Genomic DNA, 11,762 nt, shown 5'->3' on the forward strand with positions numbered 1-11,762 from the left:
AGAGAGAGAGAGAGAGAGAGAGAGAGAGAGAGAGAAGGAAAGAGAAAGAAAGAGGTAGGGAAGAAGGAAAAAAAGAAAGAAAGAAAGAGGGTAGGGAGGAAGAATGGGAGGGAGGGATGAAGGAAACAAAGTAAGAAAGAAAGAGGGTAGGGAGGAAGAATGAGAGGGAGGGATAAAGGAAAGAAAGAAAAATAGGGAAGAAGGACAAAGGGAAGGGAAGAAGGAAAGAGAGAGAGAAAGAGAGAGAGAGAGAGAGAGATGGATAGAGTGAGAGAGAGATGGATAGAGTGAAGAAGGAAAAAGGGAAGGGACGAGGGAAAGAAAGAAAGAGGAAGGGAAGAAGGAAAAAGGGAAGGGAAGAAGGAAAAAAAAGAAAAAGGGTAGGGAGGAAGAAAGGAGAGGGAGGGATGAAATAAAGAAAGAGGGTAGGGAGGAAGAATGAGAGGGAGGGATAAATGAAGGAAAGAAAGAAAAAGAAAGAAAGAAGGGTGGGAGAAATGGAGGATGGAAGGAAGGACAGAAGGAAAAGGAAAAGAAAGAAGGGAAGGTGGGAAAAAGGAAAGCTGTGAGGAAGGAAAGAGGGAAGATGGGAGGGAGGGAGGTAGGAAGCGGAGAGGGAAAGAAATAGTTTACTTGAGCTTAGGTGTTATTTTTCCTTGTAAGAATCGTGCCACGGGGGTAGGCATCAATTGGCAGTACCAGCTGTTAACAAGTATTTTTAGAAAATGAGCAGCACTGTATATAAATCTCACAAGAAATGTGTTTTCTGATATTCTTTTGCCGAGAACCAATTTCACAGTTGGGTGTCATGTTACTATAGTGTGATATAGCGACACGCCATTGTGTTGGAGTATAAGCATTCAGCCATTTTTAGCTTGGGGATTAGGTTAAAAAAACCCAGAATATTTGCTTATACATGATTGAATGATTCCAATTAGTAGGGATGGGCTTGTTGTTCCAGTTGAGCAAGAGTTTGACTCGAACATCGGCAGTTGGTGTGTTTGGCGAACACACAAACTATCAGGGAGTTCGGCGGGGTCCCTCCTAACATTCCTACCAGACCTAAAGGTCCGGGATTGTTTGGGAAGGGGAACCGCACGCTTTTTTTTTTAACTTTACAAATGTCAGTTTTGCTGCAGCAGGTTCTATACATTGTACAGATCTGCCACTTTACAGGCAGGTTAAGGGGACCCTCCATGCACGATATTTAAAGGAATTTTTCATTTTTATTGTTTCACTTTGCTCCTTTAAAAACTGTATTTTAAAGTGTTTTTTTCATTGATTTCTGTCCCACAGGGCAGTACCCGGATCCCCATACCCTTTTTATGGCCAATAACTTGTATATAATAGGGGGCTCGTCCGGACACTTCATTACACCATTAACTTGTATATAAGCCTTCACAATTGGGACATTAGCTTTTTCAAGTTTGCATCCCATAGACTTGCATTGAGTTCGAGATCGAATTCAAAACTTTTTTCATGTTCTAAAGTATGAATTCGAACCAAAAACGGGGGTGTTCAGTCCATCACTAGAAATCATCAGAGATTTAATTGATTTGGTAAGATGAAGAAAACTTCCCTTGCAAAGTAAACAGCCCATATGCTTTTAGTAAATCAACACCTATAGCTTTGCTAAAGAAAGGCCATTGCAGAATGTTTCCTTTAGAAACCTGCTGTCAGGGAACCAGGGTCCACCAGGTACGGTAAGCAGAAAGAATATAATGTTATGTTCTGTATGATCCTTGTACCAGATACGGTATAATGCATGGGGTCTCCTTCAGCTTGGCAGGACTCCTGTCCGCAGGGTTGCTGGTGCGCATGCGCGTTGTGCGCACACGCGCGGCAGACAGGCTGCATGCACGTGCACGGAGGCGATCGTATAGCGTGCCAGCGGCCATTATTGTCATCAGGTATGGGTCTTTCCTTCCATTTTTTCCCTCCTGCTATTGGCTCCTGGACAGGGAAGTCTCCTGGTTGTCTCGGCGACCGGGAGCGGTCCTGGTTCCCACTGGGTTTAAATTCTAGCCAGAGTTCTGGCTTGTTGCTGAGTTATTCTGCCTTCATGGTGCAATTACCTAGCCTCTCGCATTGTATACTTCTGCAGCTCCCTGACCCCTCATCTGAACTCCTGGTTATTGACCCCTCGGCCTGTCTTCCCGCTCTTGATCCTAGCCGCCTGCCTCGACCCGGACTGAACTTTGACTATGCTTTTTGGAATTGCCCTCTTTGTACCTAGTTGCGGATCTCCTTCGGTCTGTTTCCTGCCATTGGGTTCCACTTCACGCCTTGGGCCAGTGTCAACCCTGACACCAGCTTCTGGTGAAAAGCTTGAATGGAGCCTTACAGAGTAATTGCTCTTACTCACTCCCTGCAAGTTTGAACTTCAGCTATTGAGCTCTATAGACAGCAGATTTTTTAAGCAAAGCAAATAAGGATACAGAAAATAAACACGTGAAAGGGGGCCTGGAGTGCCATCTGCTGGCTCAATATGAAACACCAGACAAATACTTTTTACAGTGTTGCTTTTTAATTCTGAATATTATATATATACAGTATTTATATATATATAGAAGCCACTATCTGATTACTTTTAAAGGTCACTTCTGTGTCATAGAGCAAAACACCTCTGTCAAAAGCCTCAGATAGTAGCTGCTTGTCGTCTACGCCGTATACTGATTTGAGCAAGTGATGTCACTAATGGTGAAGCTGAACGGGTTCACTACTATACAGGCCTCTGATACAGCAATAGAAACATGGCACACGGGTGGCAATGGCCAAGTGGATGACATTATCCTTTATTCCCAACAAATATTTTTATCCGTGCAGCTCTGAATAGCAATAAAAAAGTTTACTTTCTGCCATGCCCTTGAAGGTTTGCAACGCTTTAATAAATCACCTATTGTTACAGGGTAATTTTATTACCCTATTTTGTATAATTGGAAGCAGAAATTGTTTTAATGAATAATAACTTCCAATAACAATAAAAAATGTAGGTGTCAGACACATAGGCATACAGTTTGCCTAACTTGTACCCCCCCGAGAGTCATTGACATTTCAAGGGCGATGTCTAACAAAAACATTTCTATTTGTGATAAATGTAGCAAAGCTAGGAGATCGTTTTCTGTGTAATTCTGGAGAATACCGAATCCATTTCCTGTAGGCACCGTTTAGCTTGAACACCGAACAATGAATACTGCCAGACCAGTCACAGTGGGGAGGAACCCCAACATCCCAGAAAAGGGGGACATATTGTCCCCTCAAAAGTTCAAGCCAAACTCCAGCCAATTTATTTATTTTTAGCTTTGGATGGAGAAGGAAAGAGTTTAAATTTCGGTCTGTGATGCCATTGGGGGAGATGTTCCCTTATATCCTGTCCCTTTGAAGAAATGGTGCACAGGGGTGTCACGGGGACAGGAAGGCAAGGACAGGGATAAAACAATGTCAGAAGGTCTAACCCAGGGGTAGCCAAACTCCGGCCCTTCAGCTGTGGTGGAACTACAAATCTCATGAGACATGACTCCCAGAGAGAGATGCATCATGGGAGTTTTAGTTTCCCACAGCTGGAGAGCCGAAGTTTGTCTACCCCTGCTCTAACCCTTCCTCACTCTACTATATATATGTTTATATGTGACTAGTGTATTTTCAGTACTGTATGGCCCCCGTTTTCCTTTTCAGATCAATCTTTTTTTTTTTTCAAAAACACAACAAAGCATCTCAAAGCAATACACATTAACACAAGTATTACAAGTGTGACAACGCAGGTGCACATTTAGGAGATGGGAGCAGAGTGTTGTCATCCTTTAGCAGGAAGAGCCTAAGCAAGGACCTTCAGGGCAGAATCACAAGAGATTAACTTAGTTAAAGCTGCAGATTTACAAAATTGAAGATTACATTAAAGCCCAACCCATTAAAGGTATTTTCTTCTTCATTAAACTGGGCCCCCAGGATAAAAAAAATTAATTAAAAAAACTGTAGTCAGGAGTTGTACACACTGTACTTCTATTCTGCCACAAGCACCCCCAGCATCTTTCAACCTGGAAGACTAAGGACATGCTGTGAATGAAATTACCATCCTGGCCTCGCCCCTGAGGAGCCACATTGTCATGTCTGCCTTTATTCATAGACTATTCATTAGAGAACAGCACTGATGTAATCCAATCAGCAACTCTAATGTTAAAGGGGACTCTAGAATGAAAGGGAAGCTCCTCATGTGAAGGTAGGGGCTTCTGATGTTAAGAGGGGGGTTTCTGATGTGAAGGGGGGGCTCCAGATGGGGAACTCTAACGTGCGGAAAGGGAACTCTAATGTGAAACAAAAGCTCCTGATGTAAAAATGGGCTCCTGATGTAAAAGTGGGCTTCTGATGTGAAAGGGGGCTTTTCATGTGAAAAGAGCTCTTGATGTGAAAGGCGAACTCTAGTGTAAAACAAAGGCTCCTGATGAGAAGGGGGTACTCTGATGTGAAAGGAGGGCACTACGATGTTAAGGGGGCTCCTAGTGGAGGGGGATAACTTTGCTGTAAAAGAAGGGTGCTCTTATGATATAAAGTGACCTCCTGATTTGAAAGGGGGGCTCTGATGTGAAGGGGTAATCTCATGTTTTGTGTTTTTGTGTGGGTCTCCCCTCTATCTGGGATAAGGGTCTGGTATAGATTGTGGAGAGACCAGCATGGTTTTTGTTTTCTATTTTCATCTATTTTACATTTTAATCAGAGTGCTTTAAGATTTTGCATACTTTTAAAGCCTGCTGAGACTGAAAAAAAGGAGAAACACTGCTATAGGGTGCCACTTGAGTGACAGCTCTCGGTCTGCAGGGCATGCTGACATCACATCTACAATAGTGGCACCCACTAGCAGTCTCTGGGCTTGTGGATGTCTACACAGGGGAAGCTTTTGCAGTTAAATAAAATGCATAAAATATGTAACAATTAACATTTTGATGATGAAAAATGATGGAAATACTTTTATACTATATGGTCTGGGGACAGGGTCTCTTTAATGCATTAAAGCTTATAGGAGATCTTAGTGTTGGGGGTTGGGGGTTTACATCTACTTTATATACACAATGCTCAGTCAACCATCACTTATGCAGAAGCCTCGTCACGTATCAGGATAATCATGTGAGAGGGCTGATGATTGACAGCTGACAAGTGATGGCTGAATTCCAGTATGAATTTTAATGATGCGCAGCCTGAGATAATGATCATGTATGGTGGAGGGCCACCGCTGAGAATATAACATTACATTTCCTATAACTTTGTGTCCTACATACACACAGAAGAGATTTTACTGACATACTAAGGATTATTTATACACTCGGTTGTTCTAGTGCCATTATGTGACCGCGGTTCGCCGTTCGCCGTACTTTATAAATATTAAAGCCCATTCATCATTGTCCCCGTGGTGCATTAGCGGTGATATGATATGAAGGATTGGCTCCAGATGTCGTGTTTTTAAAAATAACAAAGTTTTGCATTGTCAGGGCTCGGTTTATGAGAAGTAAATAAAATGAAATCAACGCTGAAATAAATAGTTGTATTGTAAAAATGAAAACACACGTACTTAAATATTAGGGTGAAATCGTTTACACCAGACAGATAAAGAGATAAACAGATTCTTAGGTCACTAAGCTGGAACAAGCACAAGTGTATCAAGTTGTGGACACTCTCCAGGCACATTGTTTGTTCAGCAGTAACCCAGGGTCAGCATTTACTACCTGGATTTAGAGGGGGGCTTAGGGATGCCTGTGCAGTCCTTGGCTGTGTTCATCAATGTCTGACACAGATCAACCATCACCTTGTGACTTGCTGCAAAGTTACAATGTACAGTCTGATCCTCGAGCGAGAGGAGACTGAGGAAATGTTACATAGTTACATAGTATTTGAGGTTGAATAAAGACATGGGTCCATCAAGTCCAACCTATAGCGTGTATGCATGTGAATCTACATGTGTATGAGTGTGGATGAGTCCCTGTGTCATCTTCTTCTTAAGTGTACCTGTACCCCTGTATGTTGCGGTCTCTGAGGAAATCGTCCAAATGCTTTTTGAATGATTCAACACTCTTAGCTGAAATCACTGCTTGTGGCTGCGAGTTCCATACCCTGAACACTCTTACTGAGAAGAAGCCCCTACGACCCTTTTGCTTACATTTTTCTCCACCAATTCTAGGTGGTGGCCTCTAGTCTTTGTTATGGAGGTTACCATAAAGAGTTTATTGCTGATGTTGCTATTACCATTGAACCATTGAACATCTTGTACCCGGACAGTCCAGGTTTTGAATGCTGTGTCCAGGTTTCATGGCAGTTTAACCCTAGACAAAAGATGTCAGCAGACAGGGGCAACCCAAATGAAGATAGGGGCTACTGGCCCCTCACTGAAAATAGTCATGACTGTGATATTTACATATGAATAAGCCGTGACTCATTCTCCCCAAAATATTTCTGTGCATTGCTAGAGTGTTCGGGTTTCTATCTATCTATCTATCTATCTATCTATCTATCTATCTATCTATCTATCTATCTATCTATCCATCTATCTATTATCTATCTACCAGGGGCGTCCCGAGGCCGGGTGTCACCCAGAGCGGAGATTGGGTGACACCCTGCAGTGACGTCATAGCGCATGCACGGTCATCTAATTGACGCCTGCCGGTGACCATCTTGGTGAAGGACGCTGCAGAGAGAGAAGGGGACGTTCACCCGGTGGGATGAGGTATGCCGCCGGGTCCCCTCCTCTCTCCTGACACTGTCGGGCTCTCGGTCCATGACCGAGTGCCTGACTTTTTAGAGGGGGTGACACCAAAATGACTGTCAGTCATTTTGGTCTCACCCCTCCAATGGTGTCACCCAGGTGCGGGCCGCACCCCCCGCTCCCCCCTTGTGACGCCACTGCTATCTACATCGAGGTTTGGTGGATCACAGCCATTTTCCCATTTGTCTCAAATTTACCATTCTTGAATCTGATTGGATGATATAGGTAACCCAGACATTTTTTTTCAGAGGCACTCCTATCAAGCCTTTTTCCAATTACTTGAACATTTAGACAATTCTCTGCAATAATCCATCTCAGCCTGCAGTTGTGGAGCCATTTATATCCATTTAGCCCATAACACGTGTTCTTGTCTCCAGTTGAGATAGCAGAATAAGTCATCATTATGGAGAAATTGAATAGCGGTTGCGTGAAAATGTGGGAACATATGCTACTTACCGTGTCACACCTTGCTATGAATATCATAAACAAATAAAAACTATTAAATCAGATTTGAAACAGATGATCGCCGTTCTGGGGCTGGCGCGCGTTGTGGGCCGCCGAGTGTCTCTGGAGCTGTTCGTTCATGGAGGAGGAAAAAAAAAAAAGACGGAGGTAATTAGAGGCAGCACCTGCTTTGAAACACCTCGGGTAACAGCTACAATAACACAAGGCTATGACATTCTGTCAAGTGTCTTTGCTGATGAAGTGGCCCCGCAGCAGACGGATAGCTCGAATGATTTGGCTCCACGACAAATATAAATTATCTGGTCTCTTGAGATCTGCCGCAGCCTCGGCTGTGACTCGGTGAACAATGACACAACTGGTAAAGATGTAGTTAGTAGAAAGTTTTCAGGAATCATCAAAGAAAGGTTTTTTTTGTGTGTCCCAGGGACCATCTCAGCCAGATTGGCTGTGATATGAACAATAAGCGCACACAGGTGTCTAAGTGAATGGGAAGAATTGCTGCCACTCTTGACCAGGAGAAGGGCTGGTAGCTGCTGTACTGTCACTCATCTGTATGCCAAACATGTATGCCAGTGTAGCCAATCTAGGTGTCTTGGGACCTGGGGTATAAATACCTGTAGCAATATAAAAGTGTGTCACCCGTACCAACCACTTTGCAGCAGGTTTATAGTGCAGGTTATAAAAAAGGGGCAACCAATCAAGTCTAATAAAATGTTTTTTTTTGTAGAAACAAATAAAGTAGTAGTGCTTTACTGTACCAACCATCAGTGATGGGTGAATAGATTCAAAAACTGACTTAGCTGCAAATTATGAATGTTTTTGACCAGCCTGTGCAGTGCGGTAAAGTGTATGTGAACCGAAAATCGATTTTTAGAGCTTTTTTAGCATCATGCCTCACTATATACAGTTATCTTAATAATTTTGTTTATTGAATCTGTTGCAAAGTTTTAGTAACTGGAGATCCTGATTGCAGCAACACTTTCTGCTGCAGAGAGACAACACTAAACCAAACAAAAGATAAAACATTTTTTTTGAAGCTCTGCGGTGCATGCATCATAGAGGGTGCTTGGTCCTCTTCTGAAAAAGAGGGCAACAATATCCCTGAACCCCCTGGGGCACAAGGCTCCTGACAGGAGGAAGGCATTCTAGTCCACCTGGTGGTTAAACCTGGTGAACCCCGATCCTTAGGGACCAGCCAAAACTGGTCTTCCCAGGACTAGGTAGGGGCTCTCCCAAAGAGAGATCTCTGAGTGGGGGAAGGAAAAAATATTTTTCAGGCCTCAGATCCTCCCCCAACATTAGGGCAGGCCCCGAAAGACCTGCACCTTCTGTCATGTGTTAAGTGAAAAAGTGCTTGTGCTAAATAAGTTCTAATCCACCTGGTGGTTAAACCTGGTGAACACCGATCCTTAGGGACCAGCCAAAACTGGTCTTCCCAGGACTAGGTAGGGGCTCTCCCAAAGAGAGATCTCTGAGTGGGGGAAGGAAAAAATATTTTTCAGGCCTCAGATCCTCCCCCAACATTAGGGCAGGCCCCGAAAGACCTGCACCTTCTGTCATGTGTTAAGTGAAAAAGTGCTTGTGCTAAATAAGTAAGTGCTATAAATAATGCCATGTACAATAAATGACAGGCCTTGTGGCCGGTATAAAAAATTGCTCCAGACTAGCCAGAAGCCTGCCTAGGAGGCGTGTGCAAGAAAAGCAAAATGGTGACATGACCTAGTACCAGGTGCCAGACGTGTAGGGTCCCACACACACAGTGTTTCTCTTGCACCCCTGGGATGCAAACCCCAGGGGGCATATCACACGGGGCTCCTTGTGCTTCCAGCTCATGGCCAAACAAAGACAGCCCCATTCCTACCAGAAGGCATTAGCAGCGGAGTGATCTCTGCCTATGCCTGGCATAACCTGACCAGAAAAAACTCAGGAGGAAAAGGACCAGTACCCACCTATTACTCCAGGGAATACTAGACTGCCTCTGGCCCATAAATTATGCCATTCTTCCCCAAAAACTGATAACAACAGATACTACACAAGTGGAAAAATAAAACAAAAATGGCAAGCACATTAATTATTTTATAATTAGCCTCTCAAAGCAGATTGTTAAAAGTGCATTGTGTCGTGGTGACCAGCACAGATGGCACCATGCAGTACCTCGGAGATGTGAAGGTCACCAGTGCTCCAAAATGCAAAGAAAATATTGTTTATTGAAAATAATGTCACATAGGGGTCTATTCACGAAGCTGCCGGCAGATCCTTCGGCTAGCTTTGGCCCCAGGACCCCTTCGGTTCAGTAGAACCGAAGGGGTGCTGTACGGGCTATTCACAATAGCCCGTACAGCGCCCGAACCTGGCCGAGCGGCTCAATAGCCGAGTCGAATGCCGCTCAGAGGGATTTGGCTATTCACTCACTGCTGTTCGGCATCTATGAGAATAGACCGAGCAGCAGTGAGTAGCCTGCCGGAGGGTCGGCTCAGCCGATCCAAATGTTGGATCGGCTGAGTCGAACTCCTTCTGCACCAGCCTGAAGTGAATAGCCGAACAGTGTTCGGCTCACTTAATTTCAGGTCAGTCATTCACTCGGCTGCCTACGGCAGCTTAGTGAATAGACCCCATAGGTAAAACTACCCAATGTTTCAGGGGTGTGCAGGGTCCTTCCTCAAGGCGACACGTTAACCAAAAAATAGCCCCGAAATATTGACTATTTTGACCCATGTGACGTTATTTGCAATACACTATATTTTCTTTGCATTTGGAGTGCTGGTGACCTATCTTCACATCTCTCAGCATTTTAAATTAGGGTGCACAAGAATTGGTTTTATACAGGACAAGCAACACAATAACAATTTCCTAGCACACTCACCAACTATAGCCAGCAATAAAAAACAAATTACACTGTCTAACAATTTGCATTAAAAACAGAGGTATAAGTTGCACAACAGTTAAAAATATGTGGAAGCCGCACTGCCTTGTCAAGGCCCCACTGAGTAGTGTGATCTTAACTCTAATCTATAAGAGCCTCCAGCTTGGAGCATATACAGTAATTGATGAACTGAGAGCAGGCGTGCCTGGAGGTAGCTCATCCCTCCTTAAATGAATGAGCTAAGCCAATGCCACACAAGTAGCAGCAGCACTGTCAGCCTGCTGTGCGTGACACTTCGGGTGGCCATTGGGCTACCTACTAGATCTATCAAGTACAAACCCATAGTAGATATAGAAGCAGCAAAAATAAGTCAAAGCAACAGCATCAGCTGAAGGAGTTTGCACGGCAGGCTGACAACACTGCTAATTGATAGGTAGCGGCTTAGCGTTTTCAGCATGCAACAAGAGCTTTTACTGGCGGAATCTCCAGGTAAGAAACTTTGCAATAGAGTCACAAAAAAATAGCTTAAGAAAATTATACAGTGTGGCAGAACGCATGCTTTAGAAAGGATATCCCTTTTATAAGGGCCCCTCTCAATGTCCAGTTGTCCACACCAATGTTAAAGGGCATATAAAGGGTATCAGTAGGGCAGGAGCCCCATAATGCCCCTTGCTATGGAAATACCAACCTGCACACCTAGTATATAGGACTGGTAGAGTTGTAAGAGGGCAGAGAAGAAAAGAAAAAACAAATTAAAATCTTCCTTTGCTGAACCTGTGTAAACAGATGTTCAGCACCATGGACAGCAGCTTTCCACTGGGAATCACTGTATTTTTAGCTTAGCATTTGTTATCAATGGATACTTTTGGTTAATGTGCAATGGATGTAACTAGATATGAGATAACTCCACGGCCGTCCAAGGAAAGTTTCTAGGAGGGCCTTCAAGGGCTTGTCACCCCCCCGAAAAAACAAATGTGCAATGCATGTAACATTAATACAGTGAAAACTACAATAAACACCATTTATCTTTTGTAGAACAGATATTGCTAACTGTCTTCAAACATTTTTTTACAGAACAATTATACAACCTACAAAATCCAAACCATGATTTAAATTTCTCTTTTAAAACTAAACTCTGGGGAAAATAAAAAAATACCAATACAGTGTCACCGGCCGGGGGGCTGTCCTCTTCTCCCTGACACCCCAAGTCGTTGCTAATCCCTCACCGTAAGGGGAACTTGAGACCAACAGAGCACCGGGGAAAAGAGGCTTGTACCATAGGCAAAAACAAGCATTGAACACTTGCAGTGTGGGGAAGAGCTTTAAGCAATAACTGTACTATCAGAGTACAGTTATCCTTTTAGGCCTACCCCTCTTACCTAAAGTATCCCCCTTCCTCTGGCCCAGATACCTACATATCTGAACCAGATGACCACGGGTCAAAGGCATCTTGAGGGTCTCAGGCCTCGGGCCAAAATCTTCTAATCCCTGGCTTTGCCAGCTTTGTCCACTTTTCTGGGGCCAGATCCTGATACAGTAGAGACTCAGGAGACATCCACTTGCAGAAAAACTGAGTAGGGCACATAAGCTTTCAACTGGAGTCTCTAAAGTGTTTTTAGTTCATTGACATCCAATTCAGGTAAGTATATATCCAGGGTGGATGAGAAGAGGTCATTAGGTCAGGGG

Source organism: Nanorana parkeri, unplaced genomic scaffold, assembly GCF_000935625.1.
Source record: "Nanorana parkeri isolate BGI_ZX_2015 unplaced genomic scaffold, ASM93562v1 scaffold283, whole genome shotgun sequence".
In the NCBI taxonomy this organism is placed as follows: Eukaryota; Metazoa; Chordata; class Amphibia; order Anura; family Dicroglossidae; genus Nanorana; species Nanorana parkeri.